We start from the raw sequence: 18816 nt of genomic DNA on the forward strand, positions 1-18816 counted from the left end.
CAACGTATTAATGAAAAGAAAAATGGATTTGCAGTATTAAATGAATAAATTAACTGCACACCAACACACACTTAGCCTGCCATGAAATTCTGCAAGAGCGATCATCGCTCATTGACTGTGCAGCAAGCACCTTGTGGGTGATCGGAACTCAATGGTGTCATTATGTACCCACCAGGTTGTATCGTTCTTGGATTAATAGCAGAACTGCACACATGTGACACGCATGTCCTATCCTCAACTAACTTAGAAAACAGAGAGCACATTCTCCGTGCAGTTGTGCTCTCTTGGGAACATGGTGACAATGACCAAGAAAGCAAAAATAAATAAAACAAAATAAAATAACATCAGATAATTCCACACGCTAGAATACTCAAATACTGCTCACTCGATCAAAAACCTAAGCTGAAACAAGCGCATGAAAGTGCCTACACTAAGATATAATGCTTGCGTCCACATGTTTGCCTGATAAAAAATGTGTGAGGCTCTTATCAAAAAGGCAAATCGTCAAATAAACTGCAAAAAGGTCAACGAAAATTAACAAATGAAAGTTAAGCGTAATCTGAAGTCCACAACACTGAATGTGCTGATGGCACGACTTAATTAACTTCATACCGGTGGACTGAAATGAGCACCACGCGCTCCTTAGGAACCGAAGTCGTAACCACTCAACTTCCTTGAAAAGTAATAACAAAATGTGATCGAAACATATTCCTGACTACGAATATCCTAACAAAAGAAATTAATGATTTTAATTACGATATATCATATACTCTCAATTTATCAAACGATCTGATGGAGACATGCACAGAGTTCGTCCATCCTCCAAAACCAGCGGGAAACAGAATGCTGAATAATGGCGGAATGCAGAGTAACAGTCTCTCTGCTCATCCCTGGCGGGGGAAGGAGGCTCCTACGAAAACCGAAGAGTCTACCACCACAGCAGCACCCTAAGTATAAGACTGACACGAAGGCTTAAGTAGAACATGTAGCTCTGCACTGTAGCTGCTCTACTCACGGAACCACAACCAAAACACTCACTCATTTATAACTAACAACAACTGAAAAAAAAAAATGCACTCCTCCCGCACAGGCCATGAAGGCCCAAAGGTACCGACTGGCCGCCGTGTCATCCTCAGCTCACAGGCGTTACTGGATGCGGAAATGGGGGACCATGTGGTTTGCACACCGCTCTCCCGGCCGCCTGTCAGTTTCCGAGACCGAAGCCGCTACTTCTCAATCAAGTAGCTCTTCAGTTTGTCTCACCCCGCTTGCCAACAGCGTTCGGCATACTGGATGGTCACCCATCCAAGTGCTAGCCCAAACCGACAGCGCTTAGGTTCGGTGATCTGACGGGAACCGGTGTTACCACTGCGGCAAGGCCGTTGGCAACTAACAACAACGTACTAAGGAAAAGAAAAATGGATTTGCGTTATGAAATGAATAAATTAACACAGTCGTGTCCATCTATTCACCAAAGATGCTTGAACAAATATATGAAGATGTACAATGTGTCACTGACGACACAAAGTACCTCGAGGGAACTTTTGTGTCATACACTGTGATTGGCGGGTGCTTGAGGTTAGTTGGTAAACACAGTCCACAAACACGGATTAATCAAGGGAGGGAGCTAACGTAAGGGCGTAACGATTTTGTTGTTTACATCTGCAAGAGAAATGGATGAATATCTGAATTATAAGGAGTTTTAAACGTTATCAAATGAGTCCAAGCAATCGCTACGCTTGTAGCGCCTCCTTAGTATTCTCCGTGCTTGTCTGGCTTAATGCTGTCAGCACAATGTACGCACCGGTGAGCGAGACAACAGCGTTTACGCCCGGAGCTGCTGTCAAAACAAGCGGCCGCGTGCTGTGGTACGCCTCCCCCGCCGTATCGCGTTGCCGGGGGCGGCCGCCCGTGGGAAGCGCGGCTGGCAGCGCGGCGTGGCGCGGTGTGGTGCGGCGCGGCACAGCAGGCGTCGCCCCAGGCGCCGCGCCGCCGCGGCCGCCAGCTGTTCGCTCCCAGCGCTCGGCCCCCGTGTCGCCGGCTGCTGACGCAGTATCTGGAAGCAGCAGCCCCCAGATTCTGCACTACAGCGGATACCCTTGTCAGAGCGTCGCCAGCCGCTCTGGCAGTCACAGAGGCGATCGAATTCACTCACTCAAATTGATGCTACAGTCACATGGCTGATAAAGATTACATTAGATTAGATTAGGTTAGTACTTGTTCCATAGATCATGGATACGACACTTCGTAATGATGTGGAACGTATCAGGTTAATAAAAGGTGTCTATACAAGATATTACATTACACAAAATATTACACGACACTCAATTTTTTGTTGTTATTGTGGGTGTTGGGGAAATTACCCACTTACTATATCCAAAAATTCGTCTAATGAGCAGAAGGAGTTGCCATTAAGGAATTCTTTTAATTTCCTTTTAAATGCTATATGGCTATCTGTCAGACTTTTGATGCTATTAGGTAAGTGCCCAAACACTTTTCTGACAGCATAATTTACCCCCTTCTGAGCCAAAGTTAGATTTAACCTTGAGTAGTGAAGATCATCCTTTCTCCTAGTGTTGTAGCCATGCACACTGCTGTTACTTTTGAATTCGTTCGGATCGTTAATAACAAATTTCATAAGTGAATATATATATATATATATATATATATATATATATATATATATATATATATTGCGAGGCTACAGTGAAGATCTCTAGCTCTTTAAATAAGTATCTGCAGGATGAGCTCCAGCATTGCACAATCACCAACAAATTTTACATATTCACATACACCTTTACCTTTTATCCAAGTAAAAACAGATTCATTAGGATTAAGTTTTCTTTTGCTACGTGTATACAATACAAGTGGAGACGTAGAGTCATAAGCAGATTTACCAAAGTCTTTATTAGCAATTTCAAACATATGATAAGTGCGAAACGAAATTACATCTCTATCATTAAAACGTTCTAGTCGAGGTACACTTGGAAGTCCGCTACCACCTCTTACTATGGCTACTGTAAACTATCCATTCCCATGAGAGAAGGTATCGTTTACGTCCAAACTAAAATAAAGAGTACATCCAAAAAATACACATGGTCCATCAACGAGCGCGTTTGCTGCAACACTCTTCACTGGAATGCGATTTTTCTTGTCGCCTGTTGCAATGAATACTTTTTTACTCAATGATGAGTTACTCCAGAATATGATGCCATACGAAAGCAGAGAATGAAAATAGGCTTGGTACGCTTATTTACTCAGATGTATATCTCCAAAATTTGCAATGACCCTAATAGCATAAGTAGCTGAATTCAAACGTTTCAGCAGATCCTCAGTGTGTTTTTTCCAGTTCAGCCCCTCATCAATGCATACATCTAGAAATTTTGAATATTCTGCCTTAGCTACCGATTTCTGATCGAAGTCTATATTTATTAATGGTGTCATTCCATTTACTGTGTGGAACTGTATATACTGTGTTTTGGCAAAGTTTAATGAGAGCCCATTTGCAGAGAACCACTTCATGATTTTCTGAAAAACATCGTTTACAATTTCACCAGTTAGTTCTTGTCTGTTGGGTGTCATAGCTATACTTGTATCATCGGCAAAAAGTACCAGCTTTGCATCTTCGTGAATACAGAATGGCAAGTCATTAATATATATTAAGAACAGCAGAGGACCCAAGACCGAGCCTTGCGGCACCCCATTCTTGATTGTTCACCAGTTTGAGGAATCACCAGTTTTTTGCATATTATGTGAACTGTTTATTTCAACTTTCTGCACTCTTCCAGTTAGGTATGATTTAAACCATTTGAGCACTGTCCCATTCATACCACAGTACTTGAGCTTATCTAGAAGTATTCCAAGATTTACACAATCAAAAGCCTTTGATAGATCACAAAAAATCCCAACGAGTGACTTTCGGTTACTCAGTGACTGTGCCATCCGCATTCGTAGTGACACGAATTATGTAATATACTGGATTCACTCAGGCCTGAAGGTAGTCGTAGCTGACCAAAATTAATTACCTGAGTAACAAAATTTTTGTGGTGTATGACTGGATTTAAAACGAAACAAATATCTGTAGTCTAGTCGTAGGATACCACGCTTGTTCGTTTTGAGAAGTATACAGTTTTACATTTCTGAACATTGAAATCACTGCATCAGTTTGAAATCGTACCAAAATTTGACTGAATATTTGCACAACGTTTTCCAGGTACAACTTCATTACAGATAAGCGCAAATGTAATAATTCTGACTTTACTATTAAATTTTTCGGCAAGCTTTCTCATCTACATGGTGAATATACAAGCATTCCCTTAATTAATACCCAAATTTTAGGAAGACTTCGAATATATCATTTTATTCCTATGTTGTACGAGATAATTAAATGTAGTCGAATTAAATCAGGGTGATGCTGAGGGAATTAGATTAGGAAATGAGATGCTTAAAGTAGTAAAGGAGTTTTGCTATTTGCGGAGCAAAATAAGTGATGATGGTCGAAGTAGAGAGGATATAAAATGTAGACTGGCAATGGCAAGGAAAGTCACTCTGATGACGAGAAATTTGTTAACATCGCGTATAGATTTAAGTGTGAGGAAGTCTTTTCTGAAAGTATTTGTATGGAGTGTAGCCACGTATGGAAGTGAAACATGGACGATAAATAGTTTAGACAAGAAGAGAATAGAAGCTTTCGAAATATGGTGCTACAGAAGAATGTTGAAGATTAGATTGGTAGATCACATAATTAATGAGGAGGTGTTGAATAGGATTGGGGAGAAGAGAAGTTTGTGGCACAACTTGACTAGAAGAAGGGATCGGTTGGTAGGGCATGTTCTGAGGCATCAAGGGATCACCAATTTAGTATTGGAGGGCAGCGTGGAGGGTAAACATAGTAGAGGAAGACCAAGAGATGAATACACTAAACAGGTCAGAAGGATGTAGGTTGCAGTAGGTACTGGGAGATGGCGAAGCTTGCACAGGTTAGAGTTGCGTGGATAGCTGCATCAAACCAGTCTCTGGACTAAAGATCATAGCAATAACAATGTTGTACGAACTATTTCACAGCTTACACAACGTTTAAATTATTTGTAACAGAGAGTGCATTATATTTGCGGATAAATAGTACTTATCTGACAAAGTTGGTCTCGTAGTCAGTGCTGCTTCCTTTGTTCCCGTATAACCTACTACAAAGAGTTTGCCCAGACATTATTTAAATGACAAGTTGCTGGAACATTATGTTACTGTTAACCATTTTCCTATTTTATTTGCATGTTCTTCAAACACATTTTATAGTCACATACTTAACACTCGTTCGAAACTACATTGTGCAACTTCCTTACTCCATACAAACAACAAGAGTCAGAGAGCGACATGTACCAAACTCTACAAATGCTAATCCCGCTCTGACGCTCTTGGCACAAAAAATATTTCTATGTATATTACACTTACAGGTTGCAAAGACTTCGTGAACACGAAATAATCCAAATTAGTATTAAATCTGGTAACTGAATTTATTTATGAATTTTCGTTTATAAACTGTTTTCCGAAAACAATTATTTAAGTGAAGATTTGTAGACCTAATTATTGATGACGATGATTGAATATTTTGACAGTATAAAAAAAGAAGCTTTCTTTCCATTTATAAAATCGATTTAATTATCGATTGTAAAACTAGAAAAATTGCAAATGGAGACAGAAATTTTGCTGACATGAAAACTACAGCATAAGAATGTTATAGATACTGTCCGTCTCCTCTTCGTCCCCCTATCTCTCTCCATTTTATGCTCCCCCCCCCCCCCTCTCTCCGTCCATCGCCTCCATCCCCTTCTCTGTCCATTTTCTTCACCCTCTCGCTACTCCTCTGGTTGCACTAACCCCTACCCCCCACCCCCCTTTGGCCTTAGGCCTTGTTTATTGCCACCGCCAACGAAACCTTGATTGGGACATGAAGCCATTTAAAATGAATGGATAAATCGGTCGGGATCATAGTACACTGGTTATGAGAGATCTTTCCTGCTGCGCAATCTGTGAGAATAGCAGTTTAATGACAGTATTTCGCACAGTTTTAAACTGCTTACGAGTAGTATTACAAAGATTTGGCCTATACATATTCCGTATCATCATAAACACAATAAACCGTAAGCAAAATTTACCTGTTTTCCGTTAAAACTGAGTGCGAAGAAGAAAATAAAACACCAGTTACCTGTAGCTGTGTAAAAAATATTGTTTAACCTCGTATACCAGGAGATAACCAAGACGAAACCGAAGACACGACGCCGACAAGAAGCATGGACAGAGGACCGGAAATAGAAACACAGCGAACGAATGAGGGAAGTTAGGGCAGCAAGCAAGGCAGCAAAAGGAATTGGCCATGTAGTTTAGTCTAACTGCGCACTTTAAGGGCGAAACACCAGTTATATATATTGTCTCGCCTAACTCTGCCACCTCAAATATCTCTGAAACAACAATAGATATTCAAAAACGGTTTTCACCAGCATGAACCTACGACACGGGCTTAGGAAACCAAATACTACACGAAATTTTAAAACGTAAACAAATACTATTTTCATCTCAAACTTCTGTATTTTTAAATGGACAATACGTCAATTAAATCCCGAGAAATTGTGAAGCGAAGTTGACACGCCAAATAAATGAAGCGCACAGCTAGCGCACGTCCTGAGACGCGAGGGTGCACCTCACGCTTCCTGTGTCAGGGGCTCACACAGTTGGGAAGGTATTCACAATCCTCAAAAATAAACAAGTAACACGTCCAACGCAAAGCAACGTTTTTCAAATGGTAAATGTATATTTATTCTAGCTACAATTAGAGATAACACTCTTGAATTCACTTTGCTGAACACATTTACCAGTGCCCTGTCGCCCACAGAAACTGTATTTTTGTGCATTGCATCCACCATAGAAAATACACCAACATCTTGACCAATGAAAGTATGTCACGTTAACATATGTTCGAAATGCCCTCCGTTTGCATCAACACACGTTTCGAGACGGGTAACAAGAGAGTGTTGGACAGATTGTAGAGTTTCTACAGATATTGCCGCACACGCCGCAGTAATATGATGTGGCATATCCTCTACTGTCGCTGGGGGTTCTTGATACACTCTGTCTCTCACTGCGCCCTAGAGAGAGAAGTCGTGGCTTCAAGTCGGGGGACCGTACTGGCCATCGCACAGTACCTCCCCGCCCAATCAATCTATTTGGAAACGTCGCATCTAGAACGTCTCTGGAAACTTTTGCATTGTGTAAGAGACATCCATCATGTTGGAACCACATTGATAGACGAGTTTCCAATCCTAGATCCTCCATGAGGATCGCTAGTGCGCGTTGAAGAAATGATGCGGTTGCATTTCTATGACATTCGTCATAAATTAAAATAACATCTAGTTTTTCTTCATTACTGAAGGCCGGCATATCGGCTGGATCACGGCAAATGTAACAAGCCACAAGGAAGCAGGTTTTAATGCAGCAACGTAAGTCTATTATGTTACAGTATTAGAGCAGTTCAGCAGACCAGATTAGGAGACACTTGTAAACTATCCCCCTTTAGGAGTATCATCAATGAAATATGGGCCAATGATGTGTTGTCATACAATACCGCAACATTTATTAACACTCCGCTGACGTAGTACGTCAACCTCATCACGATTGCCCGGCATATAATTTTAAGACCTCTTGCCTTGTAAAGTTTGCTCTCATACAATCACTCTTTCCACCCTCTCTCTCCCTCACACTTTCTCTTTCACTTCATCCCCCTCTGCCTCTAGTCTTTCATATCTATCTACGAATCCCAGCCAAAATTGTTATTTGTGTATAATTTTACCACTGTAGCCAATATGATTATTGTAGTTCAAGCTTGTAACACTACACCTGACTGTATAAATGAGTATGAGGTCTAAGCTATTTTAACTTGTCAAAATCGGATTTATATACCATCTGAAGTATTTATTCCAACGAATGTATTCAGCACCTCAAACAACACCGTCTTAAAAAAATTCATTCTGTAATAATGTTGTTAGGACGTATACTCTTTGTGCTTGGTAATAATGTTTTCTCTTTTGCGATACGATCCATGCACACAATAGTTTCTGACACCACATTTGTTTACATAATGTGACAGATTACATGTGATGTGTTACGACAGTGAAAGGAAACCTGTGACCACTGGAGGTACTATATTTTACTTATTTTATGTTTACCGTGAGATACACATTTTTTCTTTTTGTCAAAAGAAACCCAAAACCGTGTTCTGAAATAGTGTTTTGTTTCTCCACTAGACAGTGCCGTAAGTTCCTCCAAAAAATCGTAGCACAACACACACACAAATGTCATACTACCAAGTGTAAATCCACCTGATGATGGAGGTTTAAACCTTTGAAATGCGTCGTGGAGATAAATAAACAGTGACTGGTAACAGTAAACTTGTTATTTCATTTAATGCCAATAACAGTCACGTTAAAGCCTAATCTAAAATGTCGCATTTATAGAAAAACAACAATATTAGCCTCCCAAATTATTAACAGTGCAACATCCTTATCACCACAATATGTTGATTGTATTAACAGCCATGCCATTGAATGTAATTGTCACAAAGTTCCAGTTCATCGTTACTGTTTTTCATTCTTCAACAGGAAATCAAATGGTAAATAAGCCATTGTAGTCTTAAAAGTATATTTATTTTTTTTTGCCTAAGTGTTACGGCGGGATGCAAATATCTATTTAATGAACCGATTCTCGAATTTTTTTTGACCAAGTCTAAGACGTAGTTAAACTGGGCAGTTTTTAACCAGAAGAATTCACGAAACTTTTTGTCGTCGTTTAATAAATGACGACGTATAACTGCCGTAAAGAAATCTTCATCAAGCCTTGTCCTAAAGATGGGATACGTTTCAGCTATTCCATTACGTAACTGTTAAGAATAGACTGCCTTCCTCTTCATAATTTTCCTCCAGTAGCAAGTGTAACAAGAAATCGTGATCACCCATTTTGAGAAACGTGCGTCTAAGAGTACTTGTATGAACTACCCACAACTGAACTGCAGGCGAATTGCGCACACTCTGTTCAGAGAGTGTACTCATTGCCAACGCCCTCGAAGAAAATACTTTAACTACTACTTTCTCCGTAAAGGAGTGACGTACGGATTTTGGTATAGCGTAAAAAAAATTCGCTAAGTTAGCTTCATTTCGTACACAGCATCTCCTAAAATGAACCAAACGTAAAGTAAGCAATGACTACATTTTTCATTGTAAACTTTCCAAATTTTATTTGATAGTGTAATTTGAAATTCAGAAGCCAGTAATTGCGACCAACATCGAATTAAACAGACATTTCATCATCAAGCTATGATGTGAGACTATAAGGTACTAAATAATGAATTTTGTGTTCCAGTGACACTGATGGAAAAAAATCCCAACATAAAAAAATAATTAATATGAAGTAATGAAATTACGCTAATACTTTGTCTAGGTAACGTATTTAAGTGATTAATACTGCTAAATCACGGGTTAATGTTAGTACGAGAGAGGCCATTGTAAATGTAAATTGCTGGTACATTAAAAGCCGGTGTAACCGCCAGAATGTTGAATGTAAGCATGAAAACGTGCATGAATTGTGTTGTACAGGTGTTCGATGTCAGTTTGTGGGATGGAGTTCCATGCCTATTGCACTTGGACACTTAATACAGCCACGGTTAATACTGTTTGTTGATGGTGCTGAAGTTGTCCAATGATGTCCCATATATGTTCGGCTGGAGACAGGTCTGGTGATCCAGTGGGCCTCGGCAACATCTCTAAATTCTGTAGAACATTCTGGGTTATAACAGCGGTATGTGGGCGAGAATTTTCCTGTTTGAAAACACTCCCTGGAATGCTGTTCATGAATGCAAGCACAACAGGACGAATCTCCAGATTGACGTAGAAATTTGCAATCGGTGTGCATGGGGTAACTACGCGAGTACTCCTGCTGTTATATGAAATTGCACTCCATACCATAGCTCCGGTGTAGGTCCAGCGTGTCTAGCACGCAGACATATTGGTTGCAGGTGCTCAACTGGCCTCCATCTAAGCAACACACGGCGATTACTGGTGTGAGGCAAAACCAGGTTTCATCAGAAAACACAACAGACTTTCACTCTGCCCTGTAGTGAGCTCCCGCTTCAAAGCACCGAAGTCGCAAGCAATGGTAGTTTGTGGTCAGTGGAATGCACGCTACAGGGCGTCTGTCTCGGAGCTGTCCCTCAAGTAACGGATTTGGGAAAGTTCGTTGTGTTATTTTAGTGCCAAGTGCTACTCAAGTTGTTGCTTGAGATGCAGTACGATTCGCCAGAGCCACACGCCGAACACGATGGTCTTCCTTCTCGATAGGGCCACTTGGCCGTCTGCAGCCTAGTATTCTTGCGACCGTACATTCTCGTGACCACATCTTGAAAAGCGTCAAAGCTATTCATGTTTTTAATTAAAGGAGATATTTGCTTTTAAAATCAGTCATTAGTTTATTGCAATATATAAAGTGAGATGGAGACGAATTATTGTGTCATTAAGCATCGGTAAAGGGCTATCATTCTTCTCTTTGCAAACTTGGTACACTCTGTGCATGAAATGAATTCTTCTGATGCGTTCCTAGCTGGGAAGCCCGGCGGCCAGGTGGACACAGGTAGTGCGGCCACGGGCGAGCGGCGGTCGCGCGCCCATGTCGGCACGCTTCACAGAGGGCAGGCTCCCAAACGATTAGCGACGGGCGAAAACGCTGCATACATCAACACGCTGCCAAGTGAAGCCGTGGACATTCGCACGTGTGCCCGAGGCAGCGGAAACTACAAACTTAGAGCGAAAAACAGTTTTGTCACGATTGTAGGTAACGCAGACGGAGCGGCGAGTTGAATAGCAACAACACGACTTGGGTGTCCAAGAATCTCAAGTGGCCCAGGGAATTTTGGCCGTTTCCCGCGAGCAGAACACCTGGGAGCGTAGTGGCAATACTCAGAGGGAGAAGTCTTGGTTTACTTGTATACTCTGTCTCACACAGGGTCTCGCTCTCTTTTCCTCGCGGAATGCGACGGCAAGGAGGGAGGAAAATTTGAAACAGACCTCTTCATTGGCAAGAATCTCATGTTCGCTTTGAAAAATAGTACGAGCTACGCAATATGTGGAAGGGTGGAGACAAGACGCTGGAGAGGAGCGGCTCTCTCTCTCTCTCTCTCTCCAGGAGCGAGGAGCGCACTAGTATGGGGCATTCCGAATATTGCTTCTGCGGAGGCAGGAGTTCACTCTTGACTGCTTCCGATAAGTCGCAAGGATTCTCTTATCGCTTGTCATGAGACAATGCACTTTGCATTCGTCGCAAACAGCGTAGAGAGCAAAGTTTGTTAAATCCAAATAGGTGAGCCTCACTCACTGTGCGCTTTGTCAAGAGCTTAACTCAGGATCACATTTTGATTTACTACATGTCCGATGACGGTAGTACCGTTAGAACAGTTTTGAGCTTTGTTTAATGCAGTTTCACGTAGGTTTGCACTTGCTGATGGACGCATTCCGTCGTCCAGTAATGATAACTTCCAGTAACAGGTTTCGGTCACTATTTTCAGCGCAGGGCATGTTACACGCTATCAATTAAGTCGACGGCAGTCTTGATGCAGCCGCACGCAATCAGCCGACTCCACCGCCACGTCGACCACGCTATGAATATGGTAATATAGAAAAAGCTCGATTTCCTAGCTGCGCATTCTTCTTTCGCTTTCTTTAATTTCCTTGCAATGTGTTAGATGCTCATAAGGACACAAGGCACAGAATTCGCCGTTTGCCCGCTAAGAGAGTCATACGTTCAGCTGATTTTTTTTTATTCCTTCCTCATTTAATACACCAGGTCAACCCGTCTCGTGTAATTTATTTATATGTTAAACTAGAATGAAGTCATACAATGCTCATGTTAAAAGGCAAACACCAGGGCAGGCACCTGATATAATTCACTTGTTGTGAGCACTTGGTATCAATTCAATTCTATTTGTTGTTTTTCGTTTTTTTTATACTTTCTACAATACCTGGCGACCCAAATTTTTTATTTTTGTTTATCATTATTTGAATAATTTGTGAGTGAGTGTTTAATGAATTTGATAAAACTTCAATAATTATTGCAAATGCAGTTTAATGCAGTTTTCCTGAATAAACCACTTATATGTTGAACAGCACTCCTTACATTTCATTTATAGAATCTAAATGAAATTCACACATCTTTCTCCTTCCCACACCAGGTATCTTGCAATCTGGTACCAATCATGTGTGGTGGATACATTCCTACAAAGTATTCCTGGAATATCGCAGAACGAACATCCAGCTTCCTGTAGCTCTATTATACGACATCGTTCATTCTCATTACTTTGATATTGGTGTCTTTATAGTCTTAAAGGCATACTTGACTAACATCAAGTCACGTAAAATCTGAAATGTAACTAACGCTCACGAGGGTTACAGCCTGTATTTAAAGCAAACCTTATTTGTGTCCTCACAGTGGCGCTAGTAGCGCCACTCTTACGCAACAGCACGAAATTTGAACAGAAATCATGTTTCAGATGTAGAACCACACCTACCACCTTTCATTTATGTCACACTTCTCCTTCTTGGTGTTGCGACTTCTTTCCGCCAGAGTAGTTACTTCAGAATCGAATGAGAAATATTTTATAGCGAGAACGCACTGAAATCAGAAAGAAATGGTTTTTAATATTTTAAAGGAAAAGGGGTAGCTGATTCGTGGGATTCCCTCGTTACACTCTGACGCGAACTTCAGGTGGAATCTAATTGAGGATGCGAGATAAAAGGAAAACCAAATGATAATCTTCGACGTCTTCACGCTGTTGTGGTCCTCTCGTATTTCTGGTGGCTATCGACGGCCCCCCCCCCCCCCCCCGTCACACCATCGTCCCTCACCGCACCTGGCTCGCACCCACTAAGTCCCCGGAGACGGAAAGAGCCCTGGGCCCGGCGTGGCCGTTTGCCCACATCGATTTCCCGCCTGCTATCCGCAGACACGTGTAGCGAGCTGTGTTGGCGAGATCCCTTCTGCACACATGGCCACCCATGTCCGCCGCACCAGCAGCCACACTGTGTGCCGACGGATCATCCCAGGCGGACACCGTCTTGGAAGTACACAGCTGTGCTTTCGTGTAACTTCTCTACAACGCAAATGATGAAGACCTGCTTACCTTCTTCATTGAAACCGTAGCCGTCGATCCTGTTACTAGGCAGAATAATTTGTCTTGGTTCCAACACAGTGGATAGAAGCTACATAATAAAAGGGGCAAAGGTAGATGATGGCTTTCTATTTCGGAGCAGCAATATCTATGAAGCTGTCACGATAGGGACTAATGAGCGAACAGTGGGCTCCCTCACCTATTGTCACGTATTACATTACTTTTCCTTTCTTCAAGGCCAACTACCAAACATTAGGTTTTAATCCTGCTAAAGTCTACCTTTTGTCGCAATCTTCTATCAACCTCTGAGTAGTCTGCGAAGATTGGTTGTGGGCGAGGTTCCGTATGCTTGTATGTTGTGAACAGTAGACGACCCATCCACGACCCATACACTACCCTAAGGAACACTGGACTTTATTTTCGCCTCTGACGACTTTCCCCATTGCTAATGACTTACTGAATTCTAAAAATGGTTCAAATGGCTCTCAGCACTATGGAATGTAACATCTGAGGTCATCAGTCCCCTAGAACTTAGAACTACTTAAACCTAACCAACCTAAGGACATCACACACACCCATGCCTGAGGCAGGATTCGAACCTGCGACCGCAGCAGCAGCGCAGTTTCGGACTGAAGCGCCTAGAACCGCTCGACCACAGCGGTCAGCTTATTGAATTCTGTCTAGTAGAATACAGATGTATATCATTACTCCGCAAAAGATGCCTCTACTTTAGTTCCTTCAGTTTAACTGTTTTCCTCGCAGATGGTTTGAAGAAGCGATCAATACGTTAATTAAAGCTGAACATCAGTCTTTCACCTAGATCAAGTGATATGAGAGATACCAAGCCGTTGTTTAAATTAATTGTTTCACTGATAATACAAATTAACAAAGCTTTTGTCCAGTTTTGTGTATGTGGTTTCCTACTTACAACTTCTCTTTCACGTAATCTGTTGCCAAACACATGAATTTTATCATTCTTTTTTGACCTACAACAGTCTAACACCCTAAAATCCTTACAAATGGCAGTCAAGTTTCGTAGGTCTCCACCTAACTAGCGCCTGCGGAAGTAACTACAGCGAATGTGTGGCAGTAAAAACTACAACTACTTACTCATTCAGTTCTAATGACGGCATCGGCTGAGAGCATAATCTTATTTAGATATGCTTGAAATTACGTAATGAATTATGTAATGGAGACATGCAGGTGTTATTGACTGGAGATAGTTATTTAGGATATCTACTGCAAGTACGTCACTCTGTCACACACATCTTTCTAAGCACTACGTCAACTCCCATTCACAAGTACAAGCAATACAGGAAAATCATTCGATAAATCTGCTAGTAAAGGATGGGGATAAATGTGGACTTCAGCGACTTTGGTGAGGGGCGTACAGCAAAAGTCGATGACTTTGAATATTGGTGAAACGTTAAGGCCTATGCTGTGCTGCTGTTATTAGAACCTCTCTAAAGAGGGCAACAGGCTGTGGATACGCCAGCAGACACCAACGTCGTTGTCGCCCAAACCTACCCCTTTTAATGACCAACAACTCTACAAAACTTCTCTTCCTATCGACATTAGTGACAGGAACGGTCTTGTCCATCTCATCTAATCTCATCAAACTCCTGATCTGGAGTCTGAACAGAATTAGAGATCAGTTTACTTGGTCGCCAAACCTCAGATCATACGTTTTAAACCAGAAATGAGAGCGAAAATAATGATGGGAATGTGCAAGTATTTTGAGACGCACTATTTATCGCACATTTCTATAAACAGAGTACTGCAACAGCTGACTGACTAATGTCCTTCGATGAAATTACAAGAAACAGCTGGGACAACTTTACACCATCATGATAAGGCCTTGTAACGACGGAAATGAGGGCTTCCCAAGAGATCATACGGCTATCACGGTAGTTTTAGGCTCATGTAAATTCCCCATTGATGTTCAGCCTTCTTTCCTGGTCTCAGTACTGTTGTAGATGTGGAGTTGACACAAAGTATTCGCTCAGAACTAAAAAAAAAAAAAAAAAAAAAAAAAAAAAAAAACATGTAGTTACGTGCCTTTTGGATATTGTTTACAGAAGTACGGTTTACAGACTGATGGAAGTTCGAAACATGATCAGAGACTTTTTCCAATGATACATGTTTGGAAGACCGATGTAAGTTGTTAACATGTTTGAAGACTTCTTCCAATGACACACAATGACACACATTCGACGCAGTAACATTCATTTTCACGCCAGATTATGGTGATTTCTATGACTCACTTTTCAGTTTAAATAGCTTACACAAATACCTGAGTTAGACAAATACTCCACTCCAAACAAAATGGAGAACCCCTTTCGACGTTCAGAACTAGATTTTATCATTTATCTGGAACGTTATGGAGGCAACTTGTTTCTCAAATATGGGCTCTGGCTCTGAGCACTATGGGACTCAACTGCTGTGGTCATAAGTCCTCAAATATGGGTCTCGATACCTTGTTGGTAACCATAAGCGGTGATAATTACTGGAAAACCTGTTATTTCGTTGTTGGAATTAAAATTCGCTCATTTAATCAATATGATGAATTACACTGTATACGCTGTACCCCATTCAGTGTCATCATGGCAACACACCCGCATTACTTCACAGCAGTAAACTAACAGTCGGGTTTCTCGCTTCAATTACTTTCATCCTAACAAGCGTTTGTCTTCTACGCGACACTACCACCCCACTCATTCACAGGGAAACCATACTCGTGTTGACGTACCACATAAAATTTAATTTAACATATGTACTTGTAAACTGTCCAGTCACAGTCCTGTGACCATCTGTCAGAAGCCGGATTTACCAAATTCTGCTGCGCGGATCGCTGTGAGACGAGGTGATCTCACATATTTTCGACTGGGTTTAATTCCAGAGTGTTCGGAGGCCAGATGCTCTATAACCACGCACGCACACTGTGAGCTGCGTTACACATTGCACTGTCCTACTGATAGATGCCATTGTGGAGAGGGAAAACAAACGGCATGTAGAGGAAGACATGGTCCCCAAGGATAGATGGAAGAATTCGCCAATCCACAAGGACCCCTCCTATCGACAGGTGTTGCAGGGCGTTTGCTTTCAGATTTTCACGCCGTACACGCCAACGGCCATCTGTCCAATGAAGCATAAAACGTGAATCATCTGCAAGGGTCACTTGCCGCCAGTTAGTGGACGTCTAGTTGTGGTATTGGCGCACAAGTTTTAGAAAGAAAACTGGAAATTTGTTGTAAGGTGTTATGGGACCAATCTGCTGTGGTCATCAGTCCCTAAGCTTTCACACTACACAATCTAACTTAAACCAACTTAGACTAAGAACAACCCACACATCCATGCCCGAGGGAGGACTCGAACCTCCGACGGGGGAAGCCGCACGGACCGTGACAAGGTGCCTCTATCCCTCGCGGCCATAACTCTTAGGCTCCGCCTCCGACGGAAAGCAGTCAGCATTAGTGCAGGGACCAGGAGCTTCCTGCCCACATGCAGCACGTTCGCTGGACAGTCGTTGAAGAGACACCGTTGGTTCATCTGGGCAGTCAGTTGCTCAACAGTCGTAAGCCTATTCTCCCCCACACATCTCCGCAGCCGTCGCTCTTTCGTCCTCTAAGACCCATGGTGCACAGCATTGCAACGACTGCACAGCTGTCTGCGTTCCCCCCGATTCGCTTTATACACCCTCCACTGCTAGTGATCCCACCTGCCGTCTGTGGCTCATTGTTGCACATTGTCATCGAATGCAGGTGGTAGTCACATTAATGTGACTGGACCGTGTGCGATTCTATATTACATCTAGAAAGTGCAAACGGTGGAACGAAACTTTTAAAATCCACCGTCATGGCCGAAGGAGAACGCGAAACCACTTTACGAAACACTGACGCAGTCGTAAGACAACGGAGGGCGGTTCGCCTTGACGCCTTTCACTCGAAAATTCGTCCTCTCTAGGGAAAGCTGAACAATGTTTACACTCACGAGGTGTCCTCTTTTGTGCTGCATGGTGCACTGAAGCGTTTTCTTTCAATACACTTGACTTTTAATCCATTTTGGAAACAGCTGCTCTGCCATTAACGTATTGTTTACGCAGTTCGTGTCCTACTTGCTTTGCTGATATAACGTGCTTCCTGTTTCAAGCTCAGTTCTCTCTTATGGGGCAGTGGTTTTCTTGTGTAGAAAAAAACAACCTCATGCACCTACTGAGGACTTCTCTGATGACGTGTTAGATAAAGAAATTTGAGTCTATAAGGATATTAGACCGGAATTTCTATAATCATTGGGGCAAATAGCTACTTATAGGCTATTCAAGGTGATATCTAGAATAAATGAGACTGGCGATGTACCATCAGACTTTCGGAAAAACATCATCCACACAATTCCGAAGGTAGCAAGGGCAGATAAGTGCGAAAAATATCGCACAATCGGCTTATCAACTCGCCTATCCAAGCTGCTAACAAGAAAAAGATAGAGAAGACTGAAAAAGAAAATTAGGGATCAGTTAGACGACGAGCATTTTGTATTTAGTAAAGGTTCTCGTACCGGAGAGGCAGGTCTTCACGTTACGCTTGATGATGGAAGCAAGTCTGAAGAAAAATAGCATTCGTCGACTAATAAAAAGCGGTTGGAAATGTAATATGGTGCAACGTGTTAGTTAGCTTTAGTGAAAGACACATAATATTCAATATGTACAAGAACCAAGAGAGGACAATAAAGACGCCCCTAATGTTCAATCTATACATCGCAGATGCAATGAGGGAAATAAAAGAAAGGGTCAAGAGTTGGATTGAAATTCAGTGCCAAAGGATATCAATGATAAGATTCGCTGATGAATTCTGTCTTCAGTAAATGTGAAGAAGAATTACTGGATCCGGTGGACGGAATTGAGCACAGAAGATGGACAGAGAGTAAACCGGAAAAAGACAAAGATAATGCGATGTAGCAGAAATGACAATAGAGAGAAAGTTAACATCAAAATTGTGAATCACGAAGCAGTTGAAGTTAAGGCATTCCGCTACCTTGGAAGCAGAATTACTTATGACACACGAAGCAAGAAATACAAATAATAGCACAGGTAAGGGGGGCATTCATAGCCAAAAGAAGTCTACAATTATCGAACACTGGCCTTAGTTTGAGGAAGAAATGTCTGAGAATGTTTGGTCCACATCATTGAATGGTAGCGATTCATAGACAGTAGGAAAAACGGAACAGAAGAGAATGAAAACATTTGAGAAGATGTAGTGCCACAGAAAAATACTGAAAATCAGGTGGACTGATAAGGTAAGGAACGAGTGGGCTCTCCGCAGACCGGCGAAGGAAAGAACATATTGAAAACACTGACAAGAAGAACGGAAAGGATGATAGGACATGTATTAAGGCATCAGAGAATAACCGCCATGATACGAGAGGCAACTGTAAAGGGGGAAACTGTGAGGGAAGACAATGATTTGAATGCGTTCAACAAATAATTGAGGACATAGGATACAAGTGTTACTGTGAGACGAAGAGGTTGGCACAGGAGACGAATTCGTGACGGGCCGCATCGAAACAGTCAAAAGACTGTACCTTCCCCCCCCCCTCCTTCCCCTCCAAAAAAGCCCTACTGTTAA

General features: G+C 41.9%; 1 pseudogene; it reads right to left on the reverse strand.

Annotated features, from left to right (window-relative positions):
• Nucleotides 1-1269: 1269 nt before the first annotated feature.
• LOC124560785 lies at nucleotides 1270-1387 on the reverse strand (annotated as a pseudogene).
• Between the last annotated feature and the right edge of the window lie 17429 nt (nucleotides 1388-18816).

The sequence above is a fragment of the Schistocerca americana genome, chromosome 1 (assembly GCF_021461395.2).
Source record: "Schistocerca americana isolate TAMUIC-IGC-003095 chromosome 1, iqSchAmer2.1, whole genome shotgun sequence".
NCBI classification, from domain to species: Eukaryota; Metazoa; Arthropoda; class Insecta; order Orthoptera; family Acrididae; genus Schistocerca; species Schistocerca americana.